At 33.3% G+C, this 12,230-nt stretch overlaps 1 protein-coding gene across 2 annotated transcripts in view; it reads left to right on the top strand.

The window, feature by feature from the left end:
- The first annotated feature begins 4,654 nt into the window (after positions 1-4,654).
- LOC124366161 (dnaJ homolog subfamily C member 1) overlaps positions 4,655-12,230 on the top strand; it is a 29,446-nt gene continuing 21,870 nt past the window's right edge. Inside the window, exon 1 of one of the 2 annotated variants that reach the window (XM_046822504.1) lies at positions 4,655-4,910. The gene's annotated coding sequence lies outside the window, so the exon portion shown is untranslated. Of the gene's footprint in view, positions 4,962-12,230 lie in introns of both variants that reach the window. The other variant, XM_046822502.1, reaches the window with a different exon arrangement.

Raw genomic sequence — 12,230 nt, 5'->3', positions numbered from 1 at the left:
GTCAATAATTGCAGTTTATATGTCGCTGTGTTAAGAGATCAGTGTAGTATCGTCAACAAATAAAGAGGCAGAGGATTGAGTAGAGACTGGGAAAACATTCATAAAATTAATATGCCCTTACATTGACTCCTGAGTCATGCCGGCTTGTATTTCAAGAATAATAAATTGGGTGGAATTTATTTTCACTAAAAATGTGTGATTATAAAAAAAAAGAAAATAAAATAAAAAAGGGATATGATAACTTACATATTTTAATATTATATATACAAGATCACGCCCAGAGGACTTTTTAATTATAGTTTATGGAATATATTTTTTATCTCGGATTATGGGGTAGGAAAAGAAAAGCTCTACAGAATAAATAACGCTATTTAGTAAATTATTTTCATCGACTTTATTAGCTACAGAGTGTGAATTGGAAAAATTTATTTTCATAATAGTAAGCAAACTGTACTTTACATTGTTCTGGAACACACAAATGACATGAAAATTTCTAGACCTTGTTGACGTAATGGGATAGTCAAAGATGTTTTTAGGATAATTTTGGTTAGTTGAACTAGAACTACCTTCTGGGTGGATATTCCTGAGACATTATTGATAATAATTAATTTTTTAATCAAGTTCAAGATTTACTCTATAACCAGTTTACCACAGCCTTCATGGCGTAAATTTTTCTTTAGTTACATTTAAACTCCTTTCTGAGGGAAGACTGAAAATGAAAGGAGATTTTCTCGTCCTTTTAATTATTACTTTTCTAACGGCACTGTGAATTAATTAATTTTATGGATTGATCAACACATTTTGAATGTCCTGAGAAAATTTAAAGACTTAGGTAAAATAATACTGTCAATTTCAAAATGAAACACTTCCCAGACAAATTTTCCATTACTTCAATTACTTCATTATAAGGCACTATGGCATTTGGTTTAATCGTGAATGTCACAATTGCAGTAAAACAATCTGGAGTTAGTACACACTAGGTTTGTTTCATTATTATTTCGTTAAAAAACAATGTCTAAAATGTCAGATTGTTGGTTTCTTAATCGCGGGTTGGTTCATCAAGACCAGATATATTTCTGGTTTTTCGCATAAAATGTTATGTAGTAAATTGCCTTTTTGATCCCTTATGGAATCTCACCAAAAATGTTTATGTAGTGGTAAGGAATCTAATATTAAAGAAACAGAAAATTAATTAGTAAAACTCGTTTTTTAAGTTGCTAAAGACCAAGAAGGAGTAGCACATAGTATTTATTATTCGTTTTAACTAATATCCTAACTTCTTATATTGTATGCAGAGCTATTTGATCTTGTCCGTATATTGAACAGTCCTTCATTTTGGAATTAACGTTAATTACGGTAGAAAGTTAGTTTTAGTATTAAATGCTTGATCGAAATTATGTCTAATAAACTATTAAAAAGTTGTTAATTGTTAATACTTTCTCATATACAAGATTGTATATACAGCACCGAGGGTAATGACAGTGCTATACGTTTTCGCATATATAGCATAAGCAATGAAAAACATTATAGTGATCAGATTTGACTTTACTATATAATTGTTGTAAAATATATAATTACATTAAGATATTCCTAAAACTAATACAAGATTAATATGTTCAGAAATTATTGCAAAAGATCATCATAGCAGCTTTTTATTTGGAATTGAAGTATCACGGTTCTCAGCAATTTGAGCCTTCCTTTAACATGTTTATAATGCGGATTGCGTTAACTAACGTACCGTGGTCGCGGCACAAGATGCGACATAGTTAAAAACAATAGCGACTCCACTGCATTGGTTATTGCCGGAGAAAGTTGTCTCGTTTACCGTCTCTTATTCGTCATGTCTCGTTTTAGGATCCAACATAGTTGGTGGGTATGTGACGTTCATTGGGGGACACGTACTACAACCTACATTGGAAGCAACAAATTTTCATAACAAATTCATGACAACGAAATGGTAACTATCAGAAAGAAGAGATAGCAGCTGAAATTTTGGACAAAACCTGTGATGCAATAAAACACTCACATGGGCCAATTAATAGCTTATTACTCTTGTGAGCGGAAAAAATATAAAATGTCATTAACAGATTTTTGTTCATTTTCTGTCTACTTACAAATATTTGTAAATAGAGTTATTCTATAAATTTATATTGCGTTGATACTAGTTAGATGTTGTGTGAACTAACTTATCTACCTCATTGAAAACAGCCCCCATCGAGCGGAAAACACTATTTAATGTATCAGAAATTACGTCACTGATTTTAACCAACATTGTTGCATGGGCTTTTTTAGCAATATTGACGTAATTTTTTATGAATAATCAATAAAAATATGTCCGAATTTTAGGTACGCAACCTTAAGCATTATCGGCACTCATCGTGTTAAGGTTACATCCAAAGCTCAAATGAGTCTGAAAACCAGCTGCTATAAAAACATCTATTTCAGTAAAATAAAACTTGAAATCATCAAACTTTTCTTACTTAAAACAAATGAAACTCATTTATAAAATTGATAGCGAAGTAACATTTTTATGTCAAGCATGAAATACTAAGTATTGAAATTCAATTAATGTATTATTTTTCTACATTCACTGATGACGCAAACTACGATTATGATTACAAAGTTGTGCAAGAACCTTACTGACTAAAAGATTGCACAGTTTATCAACGCTCAGATGTTGTATCAGGATGTAGTCTATGACTTCAATCAAAGATCCTGTCAATGAATCGCAGAAATTAAATTTTTGCAGCACAGCCGCCATTCCTGGTAGAGGTGAGCTAAATTGCTAAATTAGTACGTACGTGTAACCGTTACTTCTGATATCGTTACTTTACGATACTGAGTACAAATAGGTATGTACTAGTTTAGTTCCTTGTAGAAGAACCATACCAATATGGCCGAATTTGCTTCAAACCCCATATACGCTGTTTTGTCCTGTGAACACTCCATCTCAATCTCTCCTTCCTGAGGTACCAGACCCCCATAATTAATTGTAATTAAAACATTGAAAGTTTCATTCTTCTCGCTCATGAGTGGTAAACATCCTTCTTATATTCGGAAGGTCTCATATTTGGAAGGACATTCTATCCACATTTAAACGTCGAAAAACATAATAAATCATACGATTTTCTGAAAACATAAAACCACGTGTTCTTTATAAGTTGTCTACTGTATCAATCAACAGTTTTTCAATCTGAATCACTGACAGATTTACCAATATACCCGATTTACCACTTAGACTACAGAATGCAGGCTCAAAGGGCTGTGAACTTGGAGGTATTTTTATTGTCATTATCGTGTTTCGCTTTAGGATCCAACATAGTTGGTGGGGATATGACGTCCATTGGGGGACGCGTACTACAATCTTCGTTGACAACAGCAAAAACTTTATATTCAATAATAATGTTTGTCATTATTCGGTTGTTACAAAAATTCAAGTATTTTCTTTTTAAAGTGCTTAAAATTCAAAAAAATGTACCTATTTTACAAAAATTTTTGTAATATTTAGGTAGAACTTTTCAGAAAACTCACCAATAATTTTTTTTGGGGAAACTTTCAATGTTTTGAGGTTTATGGGTCCCAAAAGTTAAATCCGCCACTGATCAGTGCGATAGTTGAAAAATTTAAGTTTACCCAGAATACTATTATACTAGTTTATATACTAGTATACTATCACTGCTAATCATTTTAGACTTTTAGTGGTGAAAATAAGAAAGTAACGGAAAGCATAAAATAACACTAGGGCAACCAAAGTAGTGATGGGAGAATCGAATACTTTAAAGAATCGAATACAGTGAATTCGAATTCACCCCTGTATTCGAACACTTTTGCTCAGCTGAGCGTTTCTAACAGACAGGTCTAGACCTGTCTTACTTCTTTCCCGCAATCTATTGTTCCTGGGTTATTTCACTTGTTTGTCACGAATTCACCACTGTATTCGAATACTTTGGCTTTTGGTGCCTCGTATGGTATAAACAAGTCATACCCATGATATACGAACTTCAGAAGAAATATCTTTGTTTACCTGCTACTTCAGTTCCGTCTGAAAGACTATTTTCCACGCAGGTCTTGTCACTAATTACTGTAGAAATAGACTGAAGCCAGAAAACCTCAATAATATTTTGTTTTTAAACAACAATATAAAATAAATATTCATATTTGTCTTTATTGCTTAGAACTGTAACTCTTAAATAATGTGTATTTTTAAATTGAATAATTATACAATTAATTATACATTTTTTCAAGTATTAAAATTTGTAATTATTTTTTCAAATTATGAATCTCCCCTAAATTATTCTTTTCCAAGTCTCCATATATGTATTCATTTTAAACCTCATATGAATACGAATACAGCTCTTGGATATTTTATTTGAATACTATTTGTCAGAATAAACGAATACTCCAGGTTTGAATTCAATTCTTCCAGATAAATTTTATTCATTTGAAAAGTATTCGAATCCATCTTGATGTATTCGAATATGTGAATACTCTGGCTGTATTCGAATACTATTCGATTCTGTATTCGATTCTCCCATCACTAAACCAAAGTGAAACATACCACATCTTGGGCGGCTTGGTATATCCCGAAGCCTGTCAAAGCAAGAGCCGACAATGAGAGAAAAAAGTAAGATTGCTGACGATCGACCAACTCAACTGACAAAAAGTAGACAATACAGAAACAGAATACAATACATTACGGCTCATGACGCTTTTGTAAACGTAGACCGTGAACACATAACCTGTAAACTAACTTTTTAATAGTTTTTATTTCCAAAAGACCTTTTATTCTAGGATGAAATTTGCCGCTGTTAATTGTTTATAATGCAATTCATTTAGAAAAGTAAAATACTGTGTTGTACTATTATAGTTCCATATAGCTCTGATCTGCATCTTACCAAACCCTAGGCTGTGTAGGTATAATTATTGTCAAGTAAAGTATGGTTTACTTTTAATCAGTGAAGGTAAGCAGTGACCAGTCTTTTTTAGTTCATATCAAACATATTCTTATAACACTATATGTATTTTTTGTACTAGAATTTCTGGTAAGTGGATATTTCAATATAACTTGGGGATTTATACAAGAGAACAGATGGTAATGATAGGACTATTGGCTACTTTTTACAGCCAATTAATAACTAGTCGACTACATTCAAACACTGACTAGGTGAAAACTAGTTTTTCTTGTCTTGACTTAAAAAGAAGACTTCTGTTGCCAATGATAATTCTAATTGTCAGTCGTAATTGGTGTTATAAGATTTGGCACTACCTTTACCTGATAGATAAAAAAAAACCCTCCCCCTTGTGAGAAATTAAAAGAATGTACTTTCAGATATTTATTACTTGCAAAAAAGTACGTATGTTTGCTAGCAAATTCAATCCTTCCTAAACGACTTTTTCAATATCCGAATAAGTGGTAAATAATAGAAGGAATAGACTTATCACAAAAAATGTAATAAAATATTGTTTTTACATTCTAATACGAAATAAAAATAATTCAGAACAATGATGTAGCCTACTGTAAGCTGAAAACAAAGGAATTGTGTAATATTGACAAATACAAGTATCGTGTTTCAAGCTGAGTATTTTCATTCAAACACCCAATTTATACCTTTATTATGAGGGTTATAATCATTGGTAGGTAGAAAAACTAACGACTGCATTTATACTGGAATTAAACTGGTCGATAAGATTCCCGTCTACTGGTGTGATATCTGAAGGTTTTTATTACTAGCAAATAAACAAATTTACATCTTTACTTTAATTTATAAATAACTAGTCAATGTTTCACATATAAACTCTAGCAAAATTCTACAGTACATTGAAAACGCAATGTAACTCATATTACGGTAATTCAAAGCAATATATGGGTCAACCTCGATTTTTCTCATATTACAATATAATGTTCCAATAGTCAATTAGAAAAGGAAATGACTAGAATTTCTTGCCGGAAAGCAGTTATAGGGAGCAGGCAACCGCCAGACGGTCATATATTGCTTAGAATTACCTATTAGTGATCAGGGGCACTGACGTGATCTGGGCTTCAAATTTGGAACTACTCGAGTTAATTTTTTTTCTAAAAGAGCAAGCAGCGCGAAGCGCTGCGTAGCTGGTAGGCATCGTGCGTGATCTAGGTATATACTGAATTAATTTCAGTCCGCGCGGCGTTATCAGTCACTGGCGGCCGGTTCTAATCAGTTGCTATCGTGATGTGCAGCCGTTCGGATGTTAATCCTTTTTTGTGTAATTCGTACGAGTTTACGTTAGCGTCATTTATAGTTTGTTCTGAGGATAGTGTAACTTTAAGAAATTTTTTGTACGACCACGGAGTTTTACCACGTAATAAAACATGTCCGAGTTGCAGGGGTCAAATGACCTTAAGTAAATGAAACGGATCACGTGTTTCGATGTTGGAACAGGATAGAAAAGACTGATCGTAACCGGAAGAAAGTGAAAGTCCAGTGCAAAAAGTATGTGTCTCAGTATAAATTAACTTTTTTGAAAACCATAATCTCATAACGCAAACAGTGTGCCGATTTGTGGCTTATTGGGTGTTATTAAAACCACCACGACAAGACCTGTTAAGACATGAACTCGACCTGTCTCATGTTGCTGTAGTAGGTTGGAGTAGCTATCTCAGAGAAGTTTGTGTGATTATTCTAGTTGAAAAATCAGAACCTATTGGAGGGGTGGGCAAAACAGTAGAGATTGATGAGGCAAAAATCGGTAAACGTAAATATAATCGCGGCCGTATTATTGAAGGGAATTGGGTTTTTGCTGGTATTGAGCGTGAAACAAAACGTTGTTTTTTTCGTTCCTGTACCAACACGCGGCCAAGAAACTTTGTTACCTATAATACAAAAGTATGTGTTGCCGGGAACAACAGTAATCAGTGATTGTTGGAAAAGCTATAATTGTTTACAATATAACAATTACCAACATCTTACTGTTAACCACAGTTACAATTTCATTGATCCCGATACCGGTGCACACACCCAAACCATAGAACGTTTGTGGCGGGAAATTAGAGGCAATATCCCAAGGTACGGCAACAGAAAACATCATCTTGTTAGACATTTAGCTGAGTTTATGTTTAAAAGAACATATTCAGATTATAAAACTAGAGTACACAACATCTTTCGGGCAATTTCACATGTCTACAACGGTGTCACAGCGTACGGTGACCGCTGTGAACAACAACTCATTGAACCAGACTCCAACTACGACGTTGACGACTATTAAGGTTAGTTGTTGGTTTTTGGTTGGTTTTACCTTGCTTTCCGGCATGTAATTATGTGTTTAAAATTGTTTTACATACATTACCTACATTATATTGTAATATGTAATAACAATTTATCAGTAATTTTTAATAAAAAAAAAGGATCACGCACGATGCCTGCCCGCTGCGCAGCGCTTCGCGCTGCTTGCTCTTTTAGAGAAAAATTAACTCGAGTAGTTCCAAATTTGAAGCCCAGATCACGTCAGTGCCCCTGATCACTAATAGGTAATTCTAAGCAATATATGATTGTCTGGCGGTTGCCTGCTCCCTATAACTGCTTTCCGGCAAGAAATTCTAATTGACTATTGGAACATTATATTGTAATATGAGAAAAATCGAGGTTGACCCATATATTGCTTAGAATTACCCATATTACTAACAATTAGTGGTTCAACTACGACTGGTCGACCACTTTGGGCACTACTCGAATAAACAGGCAGTCGACTAGTCGTTTAGCCCAACACTAACAGATAGATGTAATTGTTTTATTTAACCATTTAAAAATATTTGTTATTTGGTACATGTTTACTTAGCCACTTCACAATAATTGTGTTTTTTATTCAAAATAGGAAATGGTTTATAATAAAATTGAAAAATTAACAGACAAACAAATTTTAGAAAGACCAACATTTTTTTTATAAAGTAAGAGGCCAACAGTAATGCCTCCGACCACAGTGTGGGCTACAGCAGTACCTTAGGTGCTAACTCGTGCTGATGGTGATGAACGGAAAACATACCTCATGTAGAGTACAATAAGCAGATCCAGTTATATATAGTGATATTGACAAACAATATTAGGTAATTCTGAGCAATTACTAGGTCAACCCCAAACTTTTTTATATTTTATTATGGTCATAAGGATGTTCTCAGAAAGCAAGAAACATATAATTCAAGCTCCCGCAAGGCCGTCCTACAGGTTGCCAAGCAATAAGAAGGTTCAAAGTCCACGCGATAACAATGGCTTGCGGGAGTTCAACGGAAAGCCAGTTGTGACAGTACTGTTATGGCTAGTGGTTCCTCCGATAATCCTTTTGTATGTGACGGGTGTGAGAACACGTTACTTAGTTTCACGGTTTCAAGTGAGAATCAGGAAAAGTTAAAACGTTTTTTGTACGAACACAGCGTTTTGCAACGCACCAAAGTTTGCCCTCTAGAATTTGATATTTTACTGATAGGTACTATCTCGAGGGATGTTTTTCTTTTGTTAACATCAGCGCGGGGCACCAAAGCCCGCGCTGATGGCCGGAGTAACTCGTCTCAACTCGATAACAGCTAATTAATTTGTAGCTAAAAATTTAAGAAAAATATTGTTCATTTGGATCAAAATTCTGCTCATTTCAGTATTATTTTTCATTTACGTTAACTTTCCAGGGCCTAAATTATGTTTTTTTAATTTCACTTACATCTCTAGATTATCGTAGTAAAATATGAAAAAGTTTGGGGTTGACCAAGTAATTGCTCAGAATTACCCAATATTATTTTAGTTATCAGCAGGGTAATGGCAGGAATATCCAATCATAATTTCAACTTTATTAACGTATTCTGCTCATCCTGAAAAAAATATAAATGGTTTTAGGGGATAGAAATCACAAATAACTTTGTTTTTTAATAATTGAAATGTAAATTTGTGGTTATATTTAGTTACTGTTCTTCTTGTTATCTTTGATATTTTCAGCGTTATCCACTCCCAATAGGTTGTCTTAGTGTTCTGTGTGGTCAGATCAGTATAGTTATATACCATCTACCGGTCCGTGCAGCCTCTTCAACAATGGCGTCTACTTGTTTTACACAATCACGGTGGCGCGTAAACTCTAATACAGCCAATTAGTTTTGAAAGTTTTTTATGTGTTTTATTGTGGATTACGTAAGCAGTTAAAATATTTAAAAATTAATTTATTACTTTTTAATTGGTCATCATATTTTTCCAGAGTGACAGTATAAGTTTGTTGTGTAACAGGGTGTTATCAAGAAAATCTTTTTTTATGTGATCGGTAGTTACCACGTGGTATGTAAATACTTATTACCTAGATACAAAGTTATGGTTACATTAGTTTTAATTATTTACTATACTTATGTTTGTTCTTTACACTATTTATTGGTTTGTTGAAAGTTTGATTCAATCTGTACGCATTATTTTAAAATTTATTTTTATCCATACCGGAAACGAGATTTGGGTTATTAACCTACTGATTTTTTACTGATAGGTACTACCTTGAGAGATTTTTTCATATGTTGACATCAGCACAGGTAAAAAATAAAATTCTAAATGGTCTGATCATGAACGCCCCCGGCCATCACTGCTTTATAGGAAACTCAATTTGAAAAAATACAAATATTGTAAACCATAACTTCAAAATATCTTGCAAGAAAAGTAGTTCCACTTTGAATGTTCTAAAATTTATTATTTGTAATTTTTATACCATAAAACCTTATATTGTTTTATTCAGAAGGACGATACCAATTACCTTTGTTAATTATAGCCATTGATATAACCAACTGATAAGAATTTTAACAGTAACTAACTTATATCATTGATCAAGGACTTATTGAAAGCACTTACGTAAATCATTGGTACCCAGGAGAAAATGCATAAATAGTTAAGCAAATTTTTATTTTCTATTCTAATAGTTTCTTATGTTATCATTTCACTATTATGTATGAGTTTTCCCTATTCACCGTTCTAATGGTTTGTTTGATCGTTAGTTCTTTTATTATTATAAGATATTACATATTATATTAAATTAATTATTTCGATTTCAAACATCTTTTTTATTTTGACTCAATACGATGATATCAATTGATAGTCTCATATTCGATGTACGGATATTATGTATCGATGATATATGAACATTATGTTTAGATAATTATACTAATGGATATAAAAAACCGGATCCACTTACTCTACTCTACCCCATCCCTCAAGATAGTACCGTTTAGTAAAATTAAAATGTCACACGACCGATCACGTGCTTCAGAGCTAAAAATATGACACCATTAAATCTAACTAATACACCAGTAAGGTTCACTTTTGGATAGTTTATACCTTCCAGTTGAACCTGCATTTGAGTACAGCAAAAACCTATGTGTCACTTAAATTTGGGAAACCTTATGGATGTCCAGGAGTGGCACATCTCTAATCGCAAATGTCGAGATATTGGAGTGTTAGGATAGATAAATAGGTCTACTGCAGGAGATGACGGCTCGAGTTTGGGGGGCTCCCTAAGTATTACGGGCTGTTGCTAACCTAGACACAATGGAGTGCCACCTTTGACTGGAGAAGCTGGTACAGAACTGGCTTCCCCTTCTTCCACGGAAACAAGACTGAAATTAATGCCCAAAATCCTTCATCATGGATCTTGACAGGAGGCGGCTTCTCTCCTCAACCTTACCCATCCAGAATATGCTGTCACTCTGGAAGTAGCCCAAAATGTCCTTTTGTGACTACGTGCAATTTCTCAGCTTCTTGTCCTAAGAAAAAAAGTCAAACCGAAAAAGCAACATCAGGATGCCCAAAGAAGTTGCACAATAGCTAACAGGACCAAAGTAACAATAGAAAAACAATGAATAATCTTCACCATTGAAGTAGAAACAATGAATAAACTTCTCCATGGAGGTAAAAACGATGACTAAATAAACTATTCCATGGAGGTATAAACTGTTGCCAAAATGACGAAAATTAGGTAGTCTGCTCAAATTTTCATGTGAATGTTGACAACCCAGTTATCCCTTCCTCTCCTATGTCCATTCCTTCTTAGTTTGTTATCCTCCCTTACACAGAAATTCTGATTCCTCCATTACAATCAGGTTTAAACTATTCTCAAATGCGTTAATAATTTTTCTTGCAGTACATGGTTGCGACCACCAAAAACTTCTTTGTAGAAATAAAAATAAGTATAAATTTATAAAAAATTATAATAAAGTAATTTAAAATTGTTTTAGGTAATGTCATTAAAATTCCGAATCCCCAACTTCAGCTCTAAAATGTAGCCGGGGTTAATCATTGGTTTGAGTCAGTAAAGATGACAAAAAACCTCATGAACAAAAATACCTTACAATGTTAATGACCAATTTTAAAGACAGATTTTTACATTGAGAGAAACCTCACAATAAACTACCAAAAAATATTATAGCAATTGTACAAGTACAAAATTGTAAAAAATCCAAAATAACGTGGAATTTCTAACTGACCATCTCATTTTTTAACTTGTTTTTCCGAAACGGTAATGGTTTGAAAAGAAATTAGAAATATTATCTAAATCTATTACGAGATATTCTTGTGATATAACTAGCTGATCCACTCACGTTTTGCTGTGGTTTGGTAATTAAACAACTAATGTAATCAATTGCGACTGATATGTTGTCTTTCTTGGTCTCGTTCTCTATATGTATTTACATGCAGTTACCAGCAGCTTCACCTGCGACTTTATAGGCTTTGCAAGTGTATAAGCGTTTCTGGTTCAAATGAATTATATTTTCGTCCCCAATGTTGAGTTTGACCTGTTGCCACAATCAAGAAAATCTGTCAAAAAGTGTATATTTATCGCCATTTTAATTTACTCTAGTCTTTGTGTTTTTTGTTCTATAGTTCAGTTTTACTTTTTTTCTCAGTCAAGAAACGTGTACACACACACACACACACACACACACACACACACACACAGGATAGAGAAATCTACTTCCGTCAAAAGACAACTAAGAAGGATTTTATAACACTAAGTATCTAAAGGTTGTATAGTAATTTTGTCTTTATGTCAACATTTCAATACCAACAAAGCACAGCATACTTGAAATTTTCTAAAATGTACAATTAATAGTATATTTTTACTAATATTTTTAATTTTCTTATTGTGATATATTCTTACTTTATTCTAAACAGCAATTGTAAGAAAGGTTAATACAAGAAGTGAAGTTACTGCTTACTCTATGCTTTCATGACTACAGATGTTACAATCAA

The sequence above is a fragment of the Homalodisca vitripennis genome, chromosome 7 (genome assembly GCF_021130785.1).
Source record: "Homalodisca vitripennis isolate AUS2020 chromosome 7, UT_GWSS_2.1, whole genome shotgun sequence".
Taxonomy (NCBI): domain Eukaryota; kingdom Metazoa; phylum Arthropoda; class Insecta; order Hemiptera; family Cicadellidae; genus Homalodisca; species Homalodisca vitripennis.
This window is presented reverse-complemented; position numbering and strand designations above follow the sequence as displayed.